Raw genomic sequence first — 22,243 nt, 5'->3', positions numbered from 1 at the left:
GGCACTGAGGTGAACTCCCCTGCTCAAAACAGCATCACGGGAAACTTTACTTCCACCGGAGAGGACAGAGCCTCAGTTTACCATCTCATCCAGGACACAGCACTGAAGCGTCAGCCTTGACTAGGTGCTCAAGCCTTGGGACTGGGGCTTGAACCCACAACATGCTGTCTGTGAGGTAACAATACTACTCACCAAATCACAGCTGAAACAGGCCATTTTATTGTAGGTTAGTACATTGGACAAACACATACAGAGAATCAATGCTCTGCACAAAATCAGAATCCAGAGAGAACTTCAATTCCACTGGTGGTCTTCTGAACTAGATAATAGGGCAGGGCACATTGCGTGCACCATTTTGTTTGACACTTAATTGATTTTGTTGAATCCAGCCATTCAGCGTTTCACATCCGTTTGTCTAATCATTGGCTACTGAGTACAAAGAAATTGCTTTGATTGGCCATCAGGCCGGGGGCAAGTGTCCTGTAATCATCCAAAGTATAAATCAAACTTTCAATAATCGAGCTTCAATAACAGGCAATCACAATGTTTGTAATTAAAGATCACACCTTATTGAGCCAGGGAATGCCTCAGGAGTAAACTCTATGATGAATATCTGACCCAGAAAACTATTCTGGGTCACTTCCTCTGGAGATTGAAGGAGGGCTTCATAGATTTCAATGGCCCAGAAGAATCATTCAGTTTTGCACAAAACTACATTGATTTGATTTAGAATCCGACAAAGATTCTTTTCCTCACAAACAAATGCAGTGAGTTAAAGGGGCGTCAATGCAGGGATTTAGTTGCACAGCAGGGGTTGCTCATCCTCTGACAGTTTGAGTGGTGCTCCAGTTTCCTTGACAGAATCAATCAAAATATGGTTTCAGTCTTTTCCTCATAGACACCACTTTTCCACTGCCTGCACTCTCTCCCCCTTACATTTTTTCTGATATTCCCTCCAAACTTCCCACACCATCTCAAATTCTCTCTTTCTTTGCTCTCCTCAGACTAATACATCTTTTTTATAAGATGGCAGTTCGGTTCATACAGCTATTTGGTCTGAGTTAGACAGTTGGACTTTCAACATTTCACTCCCATCGACCTAAGAACAAGATTTAGCCCACATCCTGAATACAGTACTGGGGGAGACCTGCACTGTCAGAAGAGCTGCCTTTTGGATAGGATGTTAAAACGAGGCCTTGTCTGATCTATTGTCAGTAGATATAAAACATGCCATGACGCTATTTTGAAAAAGAGCAGAGAAATTCTCCCTGGTGCTTTGTTCAACAATTATGTCTGAACAAACGTTTCTAAAGCAGGTTTGGGCATTAACTTACAACATTGCTGCATGCATATAGGTTGCCTGTTTGCTTCAGTAAAATAGTGACTACATCTCAAACATCCTTCATTGACTGCAAAGCACTTTGGGATACCTAAGGTCATGGAAAGTGCTGCAAGTCTTTCTTTTCACATTTGCTACAAACTGGAGGATGGAGGAGGAAAAAGGGGAAGGAAAAAGTGGGAAAGACTGAGATTGGCGATGCAACAAATCACGTTGGACACCAGACCCAGGAGAATGAGATGTCAGCAATTAGATAAAATGTTGAAGGTGAAAAGGGATAGAAATGATGAGAAGATGAAGGAGATTTTAAACTGTATAATACACAATGAGTTAGTGCTGGTCAGCAAACGGTTTGGGTGGGGGTGAGGGGAGGAGTGAAACATGAACATGTCTTAGTATGGCACAGGATAAGGGCAGCATTGGAATTTATGAAGGCAGGAAGGTGGGTAAACAGGAAATGTTTTGGAGGCATACAAATGAAAGATAAGCAAGGGTGGGGTTATGGTAAGGAAGATGGGTTTGGGTGAGCTGGGGTTGAACCTGACAGTGTTAAGGTGGTGAAACATGTCTCAATAATGATTAGAATGCGGACTTTGAATCAGAACTCTGATTTGAACAATACCTCAAGATTGTGCTTGGTGTCATTTAGCCTCAGAGAGCTACTGGAACCTGGGCTTGGGACTCTGTGGCAAAGTAGTGTAGTTTATGATGGGTGAAAGTGATGAATTCAGTCTTATTCATTCGTGTGGTTTACCAAACAGGATAATCCTAGGAGATTTGGCTGCGGAAAGTCAAACATGGAGGTACTTAACATGGTCAAGCCTCTCAATGGAATTGAATCCCTCAATGACTTAAATTCAAGGCAGAACTTGATTAAGAAGCAAAAAGAAGAAAGAAGTGGATTGCTTCAAAAGCACCAAAGAAACAAATCACTGGGAAACAGCTGTACTTTAGGAATGTAACCTTAATCAACTCCCTGGAAGTACATATTGCTGTCCTGGGTGAGTTGAAGCTGGGAACATTAGAAACAGCAGACATTAAACAGAAACCTCAATGATTACCATGTGTCATTAAGTGTCAATTACAGTAGGCCGGTAACATGAGATTTCAAACCAGTGACATTGAAGGAACAGCGATATAATTTCAAATCAGGATAGTGAGTTTCTAGGAAGAGAACTTGCAGCTGGTGATAATCCCTGCAAATTTTACTTTTACTCTTCTAGGGTGTAGAAATTACAAGTTCAGAAGGTTTTGTCAAGTCACTGCTATGCGTTTGGTACACAGTGTTGACACTGTTTACCATTGATGGCGGATGTGAATATCTAAGATAATGGAGAGGGCACCAATCAAGCAAAATCCTGTGGACTGGGATTCCATCCACAGGATTAAACAGGAAGAAAGTAACATCAATTGCATTATGCATCTTGAGGTTCAGGGCTCCCAAAACAATTTGACCACATTTAAAATGTATTAGTCTTTCTAACATACCAATACGGTGAGAAGTTGGAATAGGATTATATACTTACACAAGCTCCTGATTATATGCCAGGAGGTGCTCTATCATGAGAATTGTAATTATATTTCTCCAATCCAATCTTTTATCCCTCTCCGCAGGTAATTCGCATGTTGAATAGAAGAAAAGGTTAACATGAACTCCAGTGAGCTAGTAAAATAACGCAGTTAAAAGGATGGCATTATTTTCTGCTGATGGTTTAGTTTCCGCTGTGTGCTATTTTTAGTGTTCCCGTTAACCGATGAGAATGATTTAATGGCAAAATCAAAATAAAGTTGAGGAGAGTCACTGGGTTTGTTGAATGTAGAATGAATTGCACCCACACTGATGGAGTAACACACATTGATTTGACTTTAAAAATAGTCAGCAGAAATGGGGGTAAAATTGGCTTTTGGCCATGGTTCAAACAGATGACAATGTCTGTTTTACTCATCTCTCATAATTTCTGTTCCAGTTGATAACAGCCCTGACATTAAGATTTCTAACAGTGATTGGGGTCTTTTCAAATGCTATTCCTCATTCCTTTCCTTATTCTTGTTTCCAGTGGGAAAGGCAAATGGAGCTGGTTAAGTGCTAACATTGATTTTTATGCAATATGGGACCAACAAGTCTTCCTTTATTTATGTAACTTTAGAGGAAGAGAAGGAACACTGTGGCTGAAGTCTAGCATCTGCGATGCTGTGACCTCAGCTGGCGGCCAGTGTGGATCATCCCCTTGGCACCACTTATTGAAGATGGATACAAATGTTTCGGCCTTAGCTTTTGCACAGATGTCTTGAGCTTCTCTGTTATTGAGATAGTTGCACTAACTGTTCACCACCCTTCATGACAGGGTTTGGTAGGACAGAAAGGCTTAGATCTGATCTGTTGGTTGACAGATTTTTTAGCCCTGTCAATTGCATGCTGCTTCTCCTGGTTGGCATGCAAGTCGTCCTGTGTTGTAGTTCAACTAAGTTGACATCACATTTTTAGGTATGCTGGGCACACTTCATAAAATCATAGAATCCCTACCAGTGTGGAAATAGGCCCTTCGGCCCAACAAGTCCACACTGACCCTTGGAGCATCACCCTGACCAGTCCACTTATAACCCACCTAAGCTACACATCCCTGAACACTACGGGTAATTTAGCATGGCCAATTCACCTAACCTGCACATCTTTGGACTGTGGGAGGAAACCGGAGCACCCAGAGAAAACCCACGCAGATACGGGGAGAATGTGCAAACTCCACACAGACAGTCGCCCAAGGGTGGAATTGAACCGGGTGCCTGGTGCTGTGAGGCAATAGTGCTAACCATTGAGCCACTGTGCCGCCCACATTGTTCAGCAGTTCTAGGATTCTATGGTAAAATTAGATAATGTGTAACTTTTTCGGTTAAATCTTGTATAATCTGGCTCCACCAGAGCACAGCCATCCTCTAGAACTCTTCAAGTTGTCTTCAAGCTGAGGGCATCAATGCCAAGGCCAATACTGTTTGCTCTTGAGAAGGTGGTCTTAAGTCTACTGCACTCCATTTGGTGTAGGGACACAGTGCTATTGGGGAAGGAGTTCCAAGATTTGGACCCAGCAAGAGTGAAGGAGCAGTGATGTCAGGATGATGTATGACTTGGAGGAAGACTTACAGATGGTGTTATTCCCATCGTTCTGTTGCTCTTATCCTTCTAGGTGGTAGAGTCGAAAGAGCCTTGGTCAGTTGCTGTACTGTATCTTGTAGATGGTACACACGGTAGCCTTGCCACTTTCTGATGTACTGCCTTACTGACTCAGTGCTGTCCTGCTTCTCTGCTCACATTCATTCCAGATGCAATCCCTTTCTGTACTCAGATCAACTGGAGAAACCTGTTATAAATGGAAAGCAGCCAAATAAATTCGGAACACCCCTGGGTTAATCCTGATCCATGCCAATTTAGATGCACTAGGCTGGCACTGTGCAGTAGACGATTTGAGTGGTTCACTGGAACTGTGATTCTGAAGATTCTAAAAACTACTGTCTATCTCTTAAGTAGCACCAATTTACCTCCTGACCTATGTTAGCTCCTGGTATGACATCACCACAATGTTAAAATGTTCAAAACCTTTCAAAGCCTGGTCCTTCCACACTCTACAACATCCTTCAACCATAACAACATGCCACAATGTGTGTTCCTCCAATTCTGATCTCTTGCAATTTTAATTGATCCACAATTTGTGGCTGTGCCTTCAGTTCCCTAGATCCTAAGCCCTGAACTCACCTTTCTCTCTCCTTATCTGAGACACTCCTTGAAAAGCTACCTTTTTCACTAAGTATTTGTTCCTCTGTCCTAATGTCTCTTCATAAAGCTTAGTGGAAAATTTTGTCTGATAATGCTCCTGTGTCTCACCCTGAGTGTTAAATACTATGTCAAAGATGCTATATAAATGCAAATTTTTGTCACGTGTTGATCGTCATATTCAGCACCTATTCCAGGCTAACAATCCAGCAGTGTTTAGGGAGCTCTGCATTGTTGGAGAAGCTATTCTTTGGTTAAGGCATTAAACAGGCTGTCTATCATTGTGGTTCAGCAAGCCATTAAACAATATTTCAAAGTCACAGCCAACATTGCTACCTCAACTGATGCCAGCAAACAACGGAACAATTGCTGTTCTTGTCCACATAACAACTGGTTGCATTTAAGTGACTTTAATCTGGTAAAAAGAACAATTATCAAACATAATCTGACATTGAGCCTCATAACAGAATATTAACAGAGATGGCCAAAAGTTGGTTGCAAGATATAAGTTTGGATGGATCTTAAAGGAGGACAGAGAGATAGAGAAGGCTGGGAGATTTATGGACGAAATTCTAGAGTTTATGGCCCAGACAGATGAAGGTTTAGCTGCTAATGGCGAGGAATGAAAATTGGTGTACATGGGAGGTCAGAATTAGAGGAAAGTCACTGCACTTCTAGCAATTGATCGTGTGAAGAGCTTGGAGATGATGCAATTTAATATGGCCCTACATATATCAATGATGAGTTATTGAAGAGCTTACTGCAACCAGTTCGTTATCTCTGGCACAGAGAGGGTAAATAATTCTCCCAATGTCTGCGTGGGTTTCCACTGGGGGCTCCAATTTCCTCCCATTGTCCAAAGAGACACAGGTTTGGTGGATTGGCCATGGTAAAGTTGCCGAGACCTAGTGCAGGCTCGGTGATTTAGCCGTGGGAAATGAGGGGTTACAGGGGTAGGCGGGGGGTGATGGGTGATGGGGATTGGGCCTGGGTGAGATAATCTGCTAAGGGTCAGTGCAGATTCGATGGGCTGCATAGCCTCTTTCTGCACTGTAGGGATTCTATGATTCGATGAAATACCAATCAATTGTCACAAACCTGTGGAAAATGAATGTGTGAATGTGAGGGGCTTAACTGGACAAACTATGATGTGTCTTGGTGGAATAGCCCTCATTGAGTTGGCCCAGACATTACTACAGCATCAACATTCCCTATCTTGAGTATCTGAGGATGAAATAGCACTTTTAGGAATGGAGCAAAATAAAACTCAGGATGCACTGAAATGATTATTTAAGGTGGATCTGTTTGCAGTTACACTCAGATTATCAATTAGTATTTTACAGAGTAAAGTCTCATTTGACTCATAGCTGGTGATCATCAGGAAAAAGGTGGCGTATGAATAATCTCAGAAAAGTGCCTTGTCATTCAATGAAAAACCCCTTGACCTTTGTGACAGACAAAATAACCTTGGAGTCCGGGAGCTTGGGAGCTTTGTTAATTTGACAGACAGCATCACTAGCACAGAGCTCAATCTTCTAGCACCATCTACTGTCCAGTGTAAGTACGAAGCCAAACTCTCCAAAAGTTTTGGGCATCTTTAAGGGTATTTAAAGGGGCAATGGCAGTGTGAAGATAGAATTGGCTGAAACCCTTGTTTATCTGTGCCAATATTCAAAGACCATTTACATTAGAAAGCTGCAGTGTACCATGATGTTATCATTACAATGAGGGGCCCCTGTTATTCACATGTTCTTCTTCTAATGCAGGTTTTAGGAGCTGGACCCGTTTTAATGTGAAAGAGACACAACCAGCACTCCTGAGAGGGTTCAGCTGGTGCCAACACTGCCCTGTGAGATCCCAGGTGGATTTAAGTGATCTCTGCTGAAGGGAAGGATAGTAAATTTCCATCCTTATTTGGGCAAAGCTGACTGTAGAGTGAACAGTGTTATGGACCAGACCAAACACCCCTCCACAAGTATTTAGAAGACAGGGTCTAGACCCTAACCTTTTTTTATTTTAAAGGTAAATGCAAGGTGTTGCATTCCAGGTGCAATTTGTTGGTCAAACTACTTGACATTAAGCAAAACACTCTTTATTCATACACTTTAGTTAAAATACAAAAAAGGAAAAAAAAATGAAAGAATTGGCTCAGTTGTAATTCAATTGAAATGTTTTACAAAACAATAGATATAGTTATTACTAATTAACTGTTCCAATATAGTTACAACTCATAAACACACCCTTGAAAAAGGCAAATTCTGAAAGACAGATAGTCTCACACGAAATTCTAGCAGCCCAGGAGGAAAAACATCAAGAGAAAACTCTGACAGAGTGTAGCAGGGAGAGATGTACTGTAGCTTCCAAGCCCTGCTGAGACCTCACAACAACTGCAGAAAGCTAAAACTAAAAATCCTGGTTCAGGTTGGCGGAGTGGTCAGCACTGCTGCCTCACAGCATCAGGGACCCAGGTTCAATTCCAGCCTCAGCTGACTGTATGGAGTTTGCCCATTCTCTTCATTTCTGCCTGGGTGCTCTTGTTTCCTCCCACGGTCCAAAGATGTTCGGGTTAGGCGGAATGGCCAGGCTAAATTGTCCATAGTGTTCAGGGATGTGTAGGTCAGATACTTTAGCTGTGGGAAATGCCGGGTTACAGGGAAACGGTTGGGGGATGGGTCTGGGTGGAATGTCCTTTGAAGGGTCAGGGTGGACTTGTTGGGCTAAATGGCCTGTTTCTACACTGTAGGGAGTCTATGACTTTGGGACCTTGACTCCACTCATTCAGGCTGCTTCCATCGGCGCAAATTTAAAAAAAAACCCTAGGCTTCACAAGCTGTTTACTTTATGAGTTTTCAACAGACAGCTTAGTACTTCTGCCTTAAAATCCCTTGTTAAAAAAGAGACCAGTACAAAATACACCTCTTAAAGCCATAGTATTGTCATAACAGGATCCCTAGAATTCCCGATCACTGTCAGGGTGACTGCTGAGGAGTACATCCATGTGTGGACAGTTAGTGAAAGACAGGGTTCTATGAACTTTAGGAGTTATCCCTCTGCTGCCTGCAATTCCAAGCTGTAAATGGGCACAGCATTCCTAACACACTTGTGTCTGGGTGTAAGAATGTTCCTGGTTCTGCACGCCCTCATCACTGACGATGGGCTGGATTTCACAGTTTTCAGTAGGTGCAGTGAGGAGGTCAAAGGGCCATTTTCTGTGCAGTAGAACCCTTATGAACATAAAATGTGGGGTTTGCTTGCTCCCACTGCCTTAACTCGGCAAACCAAGCAATGGGACGGCTAATTTGCGGCCACCCAGCCGGAAGGTGGCTGACTGGTGGGTGTGAGGAAGAGGGGGTGGAGATCAGCACTCAATGGGCCTTCAATACCAGACCACAGGCAGCGGAGGGACTGTATTGAAAACAGGACATTGGTCATTACCCATCAATTTAAAGGCTTCCTGAAACCTCTCAACCTTCTTATTTTTTAAGGCAAGCTTAAAAAACTTAACAGATGGTGTCAGGAAACAATCAAACACTACTACCTTCACCAGCAGATTTCCTGCTCTTTGCAGCTATGGTCCTGATTTTGGAAAACCTTTTCTTCTGGCCTTGGGCTGCCTCCTCATGGCTGAAGTAAAGCAGGTGTTCCCAAACGTTATCCCTTCTCTTGTCTGGAAAAGGCAGCTGGTAATTAAACATTGCACATAATCAACTCTTCCACAAGGCCAATATCTTGATAATTGGTTATTTCAGAATGGCATCCAATTTCCACAGTCGCTTTGCTCCAGTAGCATTTGAGACTGGTTTGATGATATTGCATTCCCAATCCAATGTCACCAAGCTGTATTTCAATGTGCTCAGGATGAGGGCTGATTTGTGGCTGTAAATTTCAGTCCTATGAGTTTAAATCCCTCAATGGTCTTGCATCCCTTTAATCCTACAACCAAACATTCCAGACATCAGTTTCAGACTCCACTTGTGCCTTCACATCCATCCATCCAATCACATCACCAATGGCGATTGTGCCTTCAACTTTCTGGCCCCCATTCCTTGCAAGTTCCTCCATAAACCTCTCCAACTTCTCATAACACACCTCTTCAAGCTAAGATGTTCGCTTCCATCTCTTAATCTCTCCTTCTTTGGCTCAGTTCTGTCTGTATAAAGGAGCTTTTTTTCTACATTTATATACCGAATGTTCTTGCCCTTGTCCAGTGCAACTTCAAGAATGTGGTCGCAGAAACCATTCAACATAGTAACCCAGCAAGAAAACACAGGGCATAAAAGCAACAGTCAAGATTTTTGCTCAAGATACCAGCACTAACTTGCTGACTGAAGTATTGACTGAAAACATATTCACAAATACAGTTCCTTATGAGGTGATAACTTCCATTTCCATTTGCATCATTGGACTTACTTTGATTGATAAAGTGTAAGACCTGAGTGCAATTCCTGTGCGAAATTGGACGTCATACCCTCCAGGTCTCAGCCTGGTCCGGTCAAGATGGTGGCAGATTAGAATGCTACAACTGGAGCCCCTCCACTCCTTCTGTTTATTTCCTGTTTTCGGCTCTTTTTTTCCCCCTTTTCCCCCTCTTTGGTGTTTGCTCTGATGTAGAATGGGATGGAGGCATGGAGCGGAGCGGGGACGGTCAGTGGCCTGGAGGATCGGAGCGGAGTGAGGACAGTCAGTGGGCTGAAGGCTCGGAGCGGGGATGGTCAGTGGCTGGAGGCCCAGAGCGGGGACGGTCAGTGGGGCTGGAGGCTCAGAGCGGGGACGGTTAGTGACTGGAGGCTCGGAGCGGGGATGCTCAGTGCGCTGGAGGCTCGGAGCGGGGATAGTCAGTGGCTGGAAGCTCGGAGCAGGGACGGTCAGTGGGGCTGGAGGCTCGGAGCGGGGATGGTCAGTGGCTGGAGGCTCAGAGCGGGGACGTTCAGTGGGGCTGGAGGCTCAGAGCGGGGATTGGTCAGTGGCTGGAGGCTCAGAGCGGGGACGTTCAGTGGGACTGGAGGCTCAGAGCGGGGACGGTCAGTGGGCTGGAGGCTCGGAGTGGGGACGGTCAGTGGCTGGAAGCTCAGAGCAGGGATGGTCAGTGGCTGGAGGCTCGGAGCGGGGATGGTCAGTGGCTGGAGGCTCAGAGCGGGGACGTTCAGTGGGGCTGGAGGCTCAGAGCGGGGATGGTCAGTGGGCTGGAGGATCGGAGCGGGGATGGTCAGTGGGGCTGGAGGATCAGAGCGGGGATGGTCAGTGGGGCTGGAGGATCGGAGCGGAGCGGGGACAGTCAGTGGGGCTGGAGGATCAGAGCAGGGACGGTCAGTGGGGCTGGAGGATCGGAGCGGGGACGGTCAGTGGGGCTGGAGGATCGGAGCGGAGCAGGGACGGTCAGTGGGGCTGGAGGATCGGAGCAGGGACGGTCAGTGGGGCTGGAGGCTCGGAGCGGAGCAGGGACGGTCAGTTGGGCTGGAGGATCGGAGCGGAGTGGGTACAAATGTTAGCCTGGGGACCAGTGCAGACGGTCAGCGGCCTGTGAGCCCAGTCAGACCATGTGTGAAAACCCCCTGTGCTGATCTACTGCAGGCCCTTTATAGATAGACTGTAATGCTTAACTTTTAAACTTTTTTTCTCATTTTTTCTAACTTATAATATAAATAACGATAAATGATGTAACTCTTTTTCCTTTATTTCTGTATTTTGTATCTAAGCTCCGTACTGAGGTATTTTGTACCTAAGATGACACCATGTGGGGCAATGTTGTAAACTTTTCACTGTACTCCTGTACTTGAGTACTCGTGACAATAAAGGAAATCCTAACCCATTCTATTCTACTGTAATGAATGCAAAACCTCCTGCATCTAGTTGGCTCCCATCATGTTGGACCCAGCAACACTGGAGCTGCACCACTGGAATGAGAAAATTATCTCCGACTTACCCAGAAGACAGCCTCAAGTCAGCTAAGCCTGGGGAAACATAGCATCCATGAAATATGATGTGTTCCTATCATGGAACGGCTTTCTTTAAGTGTATGGAATCACCCTCCAGTCAGAGATGAATGTAAACCATCCTTACGTTGGGGGAGCCACTTTGGGATAGAGAATGTGCCTTCCTGACTATTACATGTGGCCCAACTGAGGGAAATACAAAATGGAAGACCATCAAGGCAGCAATTCCAGAAGGTTTCTCTAATGATAGATTTTGCTTGCACACCTTGTGCAGCACTTTGATAAAAAATGACTCTTTGACTTCCTGCCCCTTTAACTTTGTGCAGAAGGAATTTAACCTTGACTGAAAACCAGGATAAATAGATGGTGTGATTTGTTCAATTTGAATTACATATCAGTAGAATGTATTTTCCAGTTGACAGTTTTATCAAAACGTTTGCGTCACTAGCGAACTAATCAATGTTGCTACAATCTTGAACTATGGGATGGTTTAGTCATTAGATTTGTTGTCGATATGTGAAATGAACTTCAAGAGAATGGCCATATCAATTCTCGAGGACAGGAAATGGTCACCTCTGCAAATTTCAGGAAGACATAGTAGTCTAGAAATTCCTCAGAGAGATGCGTCGTTGATATACCTTTTAAAAATGTTTGCAACACTCAATGTCCTGTCGAGAGGGACGTCTACCCAGTTGTGTTTGCATATTTCTTGGTGTAAAGGTAAAGTCCTTACAGTCTGACCAGAGCATAGAGCTGCCCTCTCATTAGAGAGAGACGACTTGTGGTGATTTAACCTGAGGGTCACCACACCTCAGCTGAGGGGGGAGGTTGAAAACGAGAATCTTTCATGATAATTTCAGTCGGTGTGGGAATTGAACCCTCACTGTAAAACCTGGCTAACATGAGTGTAAGTAGTTCAATGACTTGATGGTCACGAGGGTGAGAAACGCTCTCCTATTTGATCCAAATACTTCACCGCAGGTCCCAGTGACATTGTTAGTATCAACCCTCAAGCACCATAGAAGACACTATTGAACTGTTTTGCAAAATTATTTCCTCAAAAGATGTAGACAGCACTCACAAGAATGAGAGATACTTACCCAGCCCAATTTCCTGTCGGTAGGTGGCGGTGAAACACCTTCTTGAATAGAATTGAGAGTTTGCTAAGTCATTTCTGAGGGCAGTTAGGAGTTAACTACTTTGCTGTGGATCTGCAGTCAAATTCTATAGGCCACACCAGTTAAGGCTGGTAGATTTCCTGCCCTACAGGATATTAGTTGGATTTCTATAATTCTCCAATAGTTTTTATGATCACAATTACTGATAGTAAGTAATTTTCCCCAGTTCCCAGGAAGAAGTCATTTGGACTCAAAACTTTGTTTTCCTCTCCATAGATGCTGCCAAACCAAATGATCTCCTCCAGCACTTTCTGTTTTCTATTGAATTACCTCATTGTTCCCATGTAGGATTTGAACTTATGACATCAGTGGTGGGCAAGTTGTTGGAGGGAATCCTGAGGAACAGGATTTACATGTATTTGGAAAGGTAAAGACTGACTAGGGATGATCAACATGGCTTTGTGCATGGGAAATCGTGTCTCACGAAATTGATTGAGTTTTTTGAAGAAGTAACAAAGAGGATTGATGAGGGCAGAGCATTGGATGTGATCTAGATGGATTTCAGTAAGGCATTCGACAAGGTTCCTCATGGTAGACTGGTTAGCAAGGTTAGATCACATGGAATACAGGGAGAACCAGCCATTTGGATACAAAACTGGCTCAAAGGTAGAAGACAGAGGGCGGTGCTAGAGGGTTGCTTTTCAGACTGGAGGCCTGTCACCAGCGGTGTGCCACATGGATTGGTGCTGGGTCCACTGCTTTTTGTCATTTATATAAATGATTTGTTGTGCACAAAGGAGGTGTGGTCAGTAAGTTTGCAGATGACACCAAAATTGGAGCTGTAGTTGACAGCGAAAAAGTTACATCAGAGTACAACGGGACCTTGATCAGATGGGCCAATGGACCAAGGTGTGGCAGATGGTGTTTAATTTAGATAAATGTGAGGCGCTGCAATTTGGAAAGGCAAATCAGGGCAGGACTTATATAGTTAACGGTAAGGTCCTGGGGAGAGTTGTCGAACAAAGAGACCTTGAAGCGCAGGTTCATAGTTCCTTGAAAGTGGAGTCCCATGTAAACAGGATAGTGAAGAAGGCATTTGATATGCTTGCCTTTATTGGTCAGTGCATTGAGTATAGGAGTTGGGAGGTCATGTTGTGGCTGTACAGGACATTGGTTAGGCCACTTTTGAATACTGCAAGCAATTGTGCTCCCTGCTATAGGAAGGATGTTGTGAAACTTGAAAGGGTTCAGAAAAGATTGACAAGGATGTTGCCAGGCTTGGAGTATTTGACCTACAGGGAGAGGCTGAATAGGCTGGGGCTATTTTCCCTGGAGCATTGGAGGCAGAGGGGTGATCTTATAAAGCTTTATAAAATGGTAAGAGGCATGGATAGGGTGAATAGTCAAGGTTTTTTCCCCTGGGCAGGGGAGTCCAAAACTAGTGGATATAGGTTTAAGGTGAGAAGAGAGAGATTTAAAAGGAACCTAAGGGACTACTTTTACATGCAGAAGGTGTTGTGTGTACGGAATGAACTCCCAGAGAGGTGGTGGAAGTGGGTACAATTGCCACATTTAAAAAGCATCTGGATGGGGATATGAATAGGAAGGATTTAGAGGGATATGGGCCAAATGCTGGCAAATGGGACTAGATTAATTTAGGATATCTGGTCAGCATGTGCGAGTCGGACCAAAGGGTCTGTTTCCGTGCTGAGCAGCTCTATGACTCTTTGGCTCTATGTCTCTATATTACTGGTTTGGTAATATTAACCAGCCTATTACCACATATCACATGGGGCATTAACCAACAATAAAAAAGAACGTATTCATTCAGACCCCAGTCTGTTATGGTGGGCACAAGATTTTAGGAGACTACCCAGAATTCCTATCACCATGAGTTCCTCCTCCTTCACATGTGAGGCAAGGTAACGCACTCTGACCTTCTGCCTTTTCTTCCTTGCCTACCCTGGGCATTAGTACACTCTACCGCAACAACAAAATCCATTTATATGGTAACGTTAATATAGAAAAACACCTCACGGCACTTCACAGAACAAGATTTGACACCGAGTCACCTAAATAGATATTGGTCATGTGACCAAAAGCTTGGTACACAAAGTAAGTTTTAAGTTCTGTCTTAAATTAGCAGAGAGGAAGAGAGGTTTAGGGAGGAAATTCCAGATCTTAGAGCCTTGTTAATTGAAGGCATGATCGCTAATACTGGACCAACTAAAATCAGAGAGCCCAAAGGTCAGAATCAGAGGGACGACATTAACTTGGAGAACTTCACAAAGTATGCCTGATTGAAACTCCTGCACTATCACACACTCTGAAGCCCTGAAGCCCCTTCCTCCATTTTAACAGCTTAATATATTAACCTTTGTTCTGCTTCTCTTATAACTCACCTCTCCCATATTGCTCAGCCTTAAATCCACACTCTACTGTATTATCCTTATTCACTCCACTGGCTTACAGGTCACATTGAACTACAATGCCTGGCAGAATAACAGACACTCTACAGTACAATAGAGTGTTGTAGGTTGAAATCCCACTTCAGAAACTAGAATACAAAATCCAGGCTGACACTCCTGCTCAGTGCTAAAAGAATATCTTTCATGTGAGATGCTAAATTAAGAATCCTTGTGCCTCTCAGGTGAATGTAAGCAATCCCATGGCCATTATTTGGATTTCCGCCTGGCAATCATTATCCTTTAACAATATCACCCAGAAGGAAAATAAAATGTAAAGCCTGTGGATGACACATACTGGTCTAAATCATAGTACACCTCAAAATGGTATCGCTAGTTTACTCATTTCCAAACATAGTTTTTATTTGAACTGCTTGTTTTCTTCTAGACACCAAAAACTGATTGCTTGATCTTGTCTCTGCTGTTTGCAGGAGCTTGTTTTGTGCAAAGTGGCTGCTGTGTTTCCTACATTAAAACGGTGACCAAACTTCAAAACTACTTCATTGGCTGTGAAACGTTTTGAGATTCCCTGTGGTTTTGACGGATGCAATATAAATGTAAGCCTTTCTCTTCTTTTCCTAATCCGCAGAGGGGAGCAGGTAGACAGTGATGTACTACAAAGCTGCTATCGGGATTTTCCAAGTTATTTTGCAAGAGACAGAGCAGCGGCCTGCTCTATTATAAGACAAACACAGTCAGGGTAAGAGCTGAGAGTCTATGCGTTGGGGATTGACAATTCCTGACCAGGCACCCAGTGTAGAACTGGATCTCAAGGGGGTGAAACATATTAGCTTCATGATGAGTGTAGGTGGGTTGCACAAAAGGCAGGAGGCACCTAGGCTTGGTCCCTGTAGCAAATGGCTTGCACTGTTTGTGGGTGCGGTGGGCCTAGCCAACAAAACTCCAACCCCCTCTCTGATTGCACTGGCCGCACATTGCAAATGAGCACTGGAGATGCATTAGTATTGGCATAGCTGTCCCTGTACCCGTGGCAAGTTAGAAATACCACACTGATCTCAGGGGTAGGTGAGCAATGGGTGCCTGCGAGCCTGCGCTCGGTGCTGATGTTGTGGCCCACAAACCATCAAAAGCCCAGATCTCCAACGGAGAAGCTGGTCAGTCGCTTAATGCAGACCTGGTGGATGCAGTTATCAACATGGACACAAGGTGGGGCTATTACAATAAGAACGGACCATTTCCACATTGGCAATGGGAACACTAGAACAGAAAGGGTTTGGGATTTCCGCCTGTGAAATGACAACAAAATGGCAATTCACATTTCAAGTGAACCAAAGTTGAATCATGGATGCAGCTTCATGAACAAATGCTTAGAAAACTGAAGACAAATTCACAGTCAATACAATAGAATATTGACAGTGTCAGCAGATTCTAGAGCAGGGACAAGAGAAAGGACAACATGTAAATTGAACCATTCCCAAATACTTAAAAATTACCCACAATCTAAGTCAAATCCACAGGAAGCCATGTTTCATGTAATTATTTAGAAAAAGTAACTCTTGTCTATCATGATGAGCCAGCATTTAAAACAGTCAGAACTCCATATTCCCAGACCTCCATGATTCTCAGATTAATATCTGGGACAATGCTGCTACCAATCTAGGAGGGATATCATAAGTGAAATTAAACAGAATTGTGCACTTTTAAAACAGTGTTTTTGAACAATTTATGTTTATCATTTATTAAAGGTTTGGAGGCAGGAAAAATGGCTGACAGTTAAGAATCATCCAATCTGATTGGATGTGAGGGGGCAGGGCATTGTGGGAGTATTGTGGGGCTGAGATGGTGGGTGATGGAGGGACGTTCATTGGTCATGAGAGGAAACCTCCCAGAATACATTGGGAGTTAGAACATAGAACATAGAACAGTACAGGCCCATCAGCCCACGATATTGTGCCCATCTAATATCCTACTCTAAGATCTAAGATCTAAGATCAAACTACTCTGTATACCCTACATTTTACTGTCATAAAAAAAGTAAAATGTAGTTAATGACCTTCTGTAACTGATGATGAGTTGCAATTAGTCACACAATGTCAAGCTAGCTTGAGATGATGACTCACAGACTAAGTGTTGGGAGGCAATGGCTCACTAATACTGGTATTATTGCTAGACTTTTGATCCAGATACCCAGGTAATGTTATGGGACCTGGATTTGAATCCCACTAGAGCAGATGCTGGGATTTGCATTTAATAAAAATGTGGAATTAAGAATCTAATGGTGACCAAGAAATCATTATCAATTATCAGAGGGAAAACCAATTTGGTTCATTAATGTCCTTTAGGGAAGGAAATCTGCCATCCTTACTTGGTCTGGCCTTCTTGTGATTCCTGACCCACAGTAATATGATTGACTCTTAACTGTACCATGGGCAGTAAATGCTGGTCTACACAATGATGCACATATCCTGTGGTTGGAGAAAAAAAATGTCTGAAGATGGGCAATTTTACCTCAAGTGGTCTTCAACAATGACCATCTCTTTCAATCCTATAAGCCCCAGTAAATCTACATTCCCTCAGCTCTTATATACCCTCCACTCCCTTTGGCCCACCATTGTAGCCGTCTAGACTTAAGCTCTGAATTTCTCTCCCCCACTCTCTCATTAAAGCCGTTTTAAAAGTTTCCTCTTCTCTCGCTCCTGTGAAACACCTGAGAGTATGTTCCTGCAGTAAAGGTGCTATGTGAATGCAGCTCTTCTTCACAGTACGCACATCTTGCCACTGTCCTGAAATATCAATTCAAAGGCAGCCTATCTAAAACAATGGGATGTTTCAACACATTAAAGGCGCAGTACAAGAAGCAGGTTGTTGCTGGACTGACTGGAGTGATTGTTTGCTTCAATATCATGTCTTATCAAATGATGTTCAGAAAGCTAAATTGGTGATGTGTTGTGACTGGAATGTACAATCACCTCTTCTTTGAAAAAAAGAAATTGAATAACTCGCCTGGTGCAGCATCTCAGCTTTGAAACATTAGAGCTGTACAAAGGAATTGGCAGTTCTTTTTGTTACAATGCCTACAACTTCCATTTATAAAGCACCATTAGTATGGAAAAATGTCCCAAGGCTCTCAACAGACGCATTATCAAACTGAATTTGTCACTGATTCAAGTAGGAGATATTAGGGTCAATGACCAAAAAACTTGGTCAAATGTGTATGCTTTGAGGGGCGTCTTAAAAGAGGAAAAAGAGATGAAAACATTTAGGGATATAATTGCAGAGCAAGCTTTGGAGGCTTGTGGTGGGATTAAAATCAGATTTGCACAAGAGGTCAGAATTAGAGGAACGTAGATATCTCAGAGGATTTAAGGTTGGAGAAAAACACAGACGTAGTGAGAATGAGGCCGTGGAGGGATCTAAGAACAAGAAAAAAGAGTTTCAAAATTAAGGCATGGTTTAACCAAGAGCCAATGTTAGACAGCAAGACAGTGAGGACTAATGGGTAAGTGGGGTCTGGTGTGAATCAGGAGGCAGGCAGCAGGGTTTTGGTCAATTTCAGGCTTATGGAGGGAAGAATATGGGAAACCAGAAAGCAGGACATCAGAACTATTAAGTCTAGAGGCAGCAAAGACATAGATGAGGGGTTCACCAACATACAAACTGAGGCACGGGCAAAGTTGGGCAACGTGATGAAAATAGATGGTCTTAGTGTTGGTGAGGACATGTGGTAGGACATCATCCCAGCATTGAGACTGGGAAGAATTCAACCTCACTCCAAGGAGGGGAATGGAGTTGGTCGCTGGAGATCAGCATTCGCTCAATCGGTACGAATATGTCTGACAGTTTTGAAACGTCAATAGAGTTGAGAGAGGTGATGTTGAGGCTGAGATGTGTTATCATTATGTATGCAGTAATGGATGGTGCATTTTCAAATGATGCCATTTGAGGAGCAGTATTTAAATGATAAAAGATAGGTAACCACAGAGTTAATGATGCAGAAGAAAAGCCAGTGCAGGTGACTGCACTTAATGTGTTGTATTGTAAAGTATTGTAAAGCATAGACAGCACAGGAACAGGCCATTCAGCCCAATGAAGAGCCTCCTTTGTTCTCGTTCATCTAATCCTTTCATCATAACTTTCTTTCCCTCTGCTGTCATGTATTTATTTAGCCTACTTTTAAATGTAACTACGGTTTTCAGTTCAAATCCTCGAATGGGTAATACATTTCACATTCTAAACATTTTCCATTGAAAGAGCTTTCTGCTGAATTTCTCCTTGGATACATTATAGAATCAAGTCTCAGATTGGCCATGATCACGTCGGTTGGCAGGACTGTTTTCAGTTTCTAAATTGCTTATTCCTATCATTTTATTAATAGTGACTATGTATGGTCCTTAATTATTATCTCCACTGCAACCCCACCAACCAAATGGAAACAAACTCTGTGACTGCCCTGAGAAAGCTCTTTATAATTTTACAGACTGAGATTTGTTGGTACTGCTCATAGTCTTGCGTGTTTCGCTTCTCTGTTATACAAAGGCAGAAAGATTGACTTACTGCTAAAGATATAGTCAGCTAACATCACTACTGATGGGGCTGCCATGCTTGGATGTGTCATCCTATTTAACTCGTGCAATGCCGTCTCAATGTCACATCTAGAATTTCACAACATTTGCCATTTGCATGAACGATGTGCAGCTCAATCTGTTGAATGCAGAGACATGTCTGTTCCACATTTGCAGTCTCAGCTTGAAAATGAAGCAGCAAGCTGTACAACCAGGATGACAATACAAATATTGTGCTATTGCCACCTGTCAGCAGTAACACACGTTCCAATCTCTTCTTGTTTCATTCATTTACAGGGGATGGACGAGGCCATATTGACCATCCCTAGTTGCCCCATGAGAATGTGGTGGTGAACTGTTTTCTCGTACACCACGAGATGTGCACCAACAATGCAGCAAGGGAGCAAATTTCATGATAAACCAGTGAACAAACAGAGATTTAGTTCCAAGTCTGGATGGTGAGTGATTGCATGTTGTTCTTGTGTTTCTTGATGGTGGAGATCATGGGTTTGGAAGATGCTGTAAAAGGAACAATTGAATATACTTTGACAAGTCGCTTCATTACACCTTATGATACACATTGCAATCAGCGAATGTTTAGTTCAGCACACTGTGTGTCTGGCATTAGGTCTGAATCTAGGGCAGGTGGAACCCATGCATGAGGAACAGGCCATATTTTTGCAGGACTGGAACCAACATCCTCGTAGGGAGATTTGCTAGTGTTGCTGAGGAGAGTTTAAACTACATTCAAATGGGGATGAGAATCATAGAATTCCTACAATGTGAAAGCAGTCCATTCAGCCTATCAAGTCCACACTAACTGTCCCAACAGCATCCCACCCTGACCCACACCCCTACTCTATCCCGGTAACCCTATATTTCCCATGGCCAATCCACCTAGCCTGCACATCCTTGGACAGTGGGAGGAAACCCATGCAGACACAGGGAGAATGTACAAACTCCACATAGACAGTCACCTGACAGTGGAATTGAACCCATGTCCCTAGCACTGTAAGACAACATTGCTAACCACTGAGCCATTGTGCCAAGAACTTACGGGGAAACTCAGATTGGAGGGAAGCAATGTTGGTAAACGGAATTGGAAAAGTAGTAAGAAAAAGTGTAGGACAGATGAAGCAAAAGCAAGCATCTAACAGGATCAGAATGGGCAAAGCTAGTAGCATAGAAGCCCTACAGTGTGGAGACAGGCCATTCGGCCCAACAGGTCCACACTGCCCCTCCGAAGAGCATCCCACCCAGACCCATTCCCCTACCCCTGTATTTCCCATGTCTAACACACCTAACCTAAACATCCCTGGGCACTATAGCATGACCAATCCACCTACCCTACACATCTTTGGACTGTGGAAGGAAACCAGAGCACCCGGAGGAAACCCACACAGATACGGGGAGAATGTACAAACTCTACACAGTTCGCCTGAGGCTGGAATCAAACCCAGGTCCCTGGCACCATGAGGCAGCAGTGTTAACCACTGAGCCACCGAGCCAGGCTGAATAAAAGGGCTGAATTACAGGCACTCTATCTAAATACATGTGTCAATCACTAAATGGGTGATGATTTGAAGGTGAATGGGTATGATGTAACTGTCATTGCAAAGACATGGTTACAAGGTGACCAAGATGAGAAACCGAATGTCCAAGCATATTTGGCAGTTAGGAGGGATAAACAAAAAAAGGAAAGTGAAATGAGGTTGCATTCTTAATAAGGGACAAGATCAAAACATTAATAACTGAGAATCTTAACATGAAAGATCAAGATCTAAAATCAGTTTGAGTCGAACTAAGAAATGGCAAAAGCAGCAAACATTATTGGAAGTTGTTTATAAGCCATCTGTAATATAATGTATGTAATACAGTAATAAAGGGGAACTTCAATTTACATATAGACTGGGTTAACATAATCAGTAGTAATGCTGTGGAGGATAAATTTCATGAGTGCGTATGAGATATGTTTCTGGACGAGTATGTTAAAGAACCAACCAGGGACCAAATGATTTTAAATTTAGCATTATGGAAAGAGAAGGGACTAATTAATTATTTTGCTATGAAGGAGCCTTTGGGAAGCTGGGACTATAATTAGACAGAATTTTGCATTAAATTTGAATGCAACACAGTTGACTACCGTCTTAAATCTGAACAAAGCAAACATGAAAAAGTTGAGAATGGAGGAAATGGGAAAATACACTAAAAGCTTTAATGGTAGATATCAGTGACAAATATTTAAAGAACTACAACATGGTACACAACAGATATACAATCCTCGAAGGTAAGAACACTCGAAAAGAAGGAAGAATCAATTGTGGCTAACAAAGAAGTGAAAGATTCCATTAGATCAAAGGAAGTGGCTTATAAGGCTGCCAGAAGAAGTGGTAAGCCTAAGAATCGGGACTAATTTAGAGATCATCAAGGGAGGAACCAGAAACTGATAAAGGAACAGAAAACAGAATATGAGTGCAAGCTGGTAAAAAAAAAAGCATAAAGGTGGACTGTAAAAGCTTCTTTAGGTTTGTGAAAAGGAAATGATTGGCTAGAACAAATATGGACACCTCGGGCAAAGACAGGAGAATTTATAATGAAGAACAGGGAAAATGACAGAAAAACTAAACAATTCCTTTCTGTCTTTATAGAAGAAGATTCAGCAAATACACCAGGAAATGTGTAAACAAAGATCTGTAGCTCGGGTTGTGGTTTGAGTTGTTGTTCGCCGAGCTGACCGGTTTTCGTACAAATTTTTCGTCCCCCTTCTAGGTGACATCTTCAGTGCTGTCTAGCTACTGTTGAAGTGCTGCTGTTCTGTTCCATTCCGAATTTACGTGGTCCAGTCTGTCATGGTGGGTAGTTCTGTTTCCGGTTTTGCTCTGTAGTTGGATATAGATGGGTTCTATTTCAATATGTTTGTTTATGGCACCAATGGCTGAAAACCAGGCTTCCAGGAATTCTCGTGCTTGTCTTTGTTTTACTTGTCACAGTGCTGTTACGTTGTCCCAGTTAAACTGATGTCCTTCTTTGACAGAGAGAATAGAAACGAGGGAGAGTTGGTTGTGTTGCTTTGCTGTGAGTTGGTGTTCATGTATCCTGATG

Source organism: Rhincodon typus, chromosome 21 (genome assembly GCF_021869965.1).
Source record: "Rhincodon typus isolate 14 chromosome 21, sRhiTyp1.1, whole genome shotgun sequence".
In the NCBI taxonomy this organism is placed as follows: domain Eukaryota; kingdom Metazoa; phylum Chordata; class Chondrichthyes; order Orectolobiformes; family Rhincodontidae; genus Rhincodon; species Rhincodon typus.
This window is presented reverse-complemented; position numbering follows the sequence as displayed.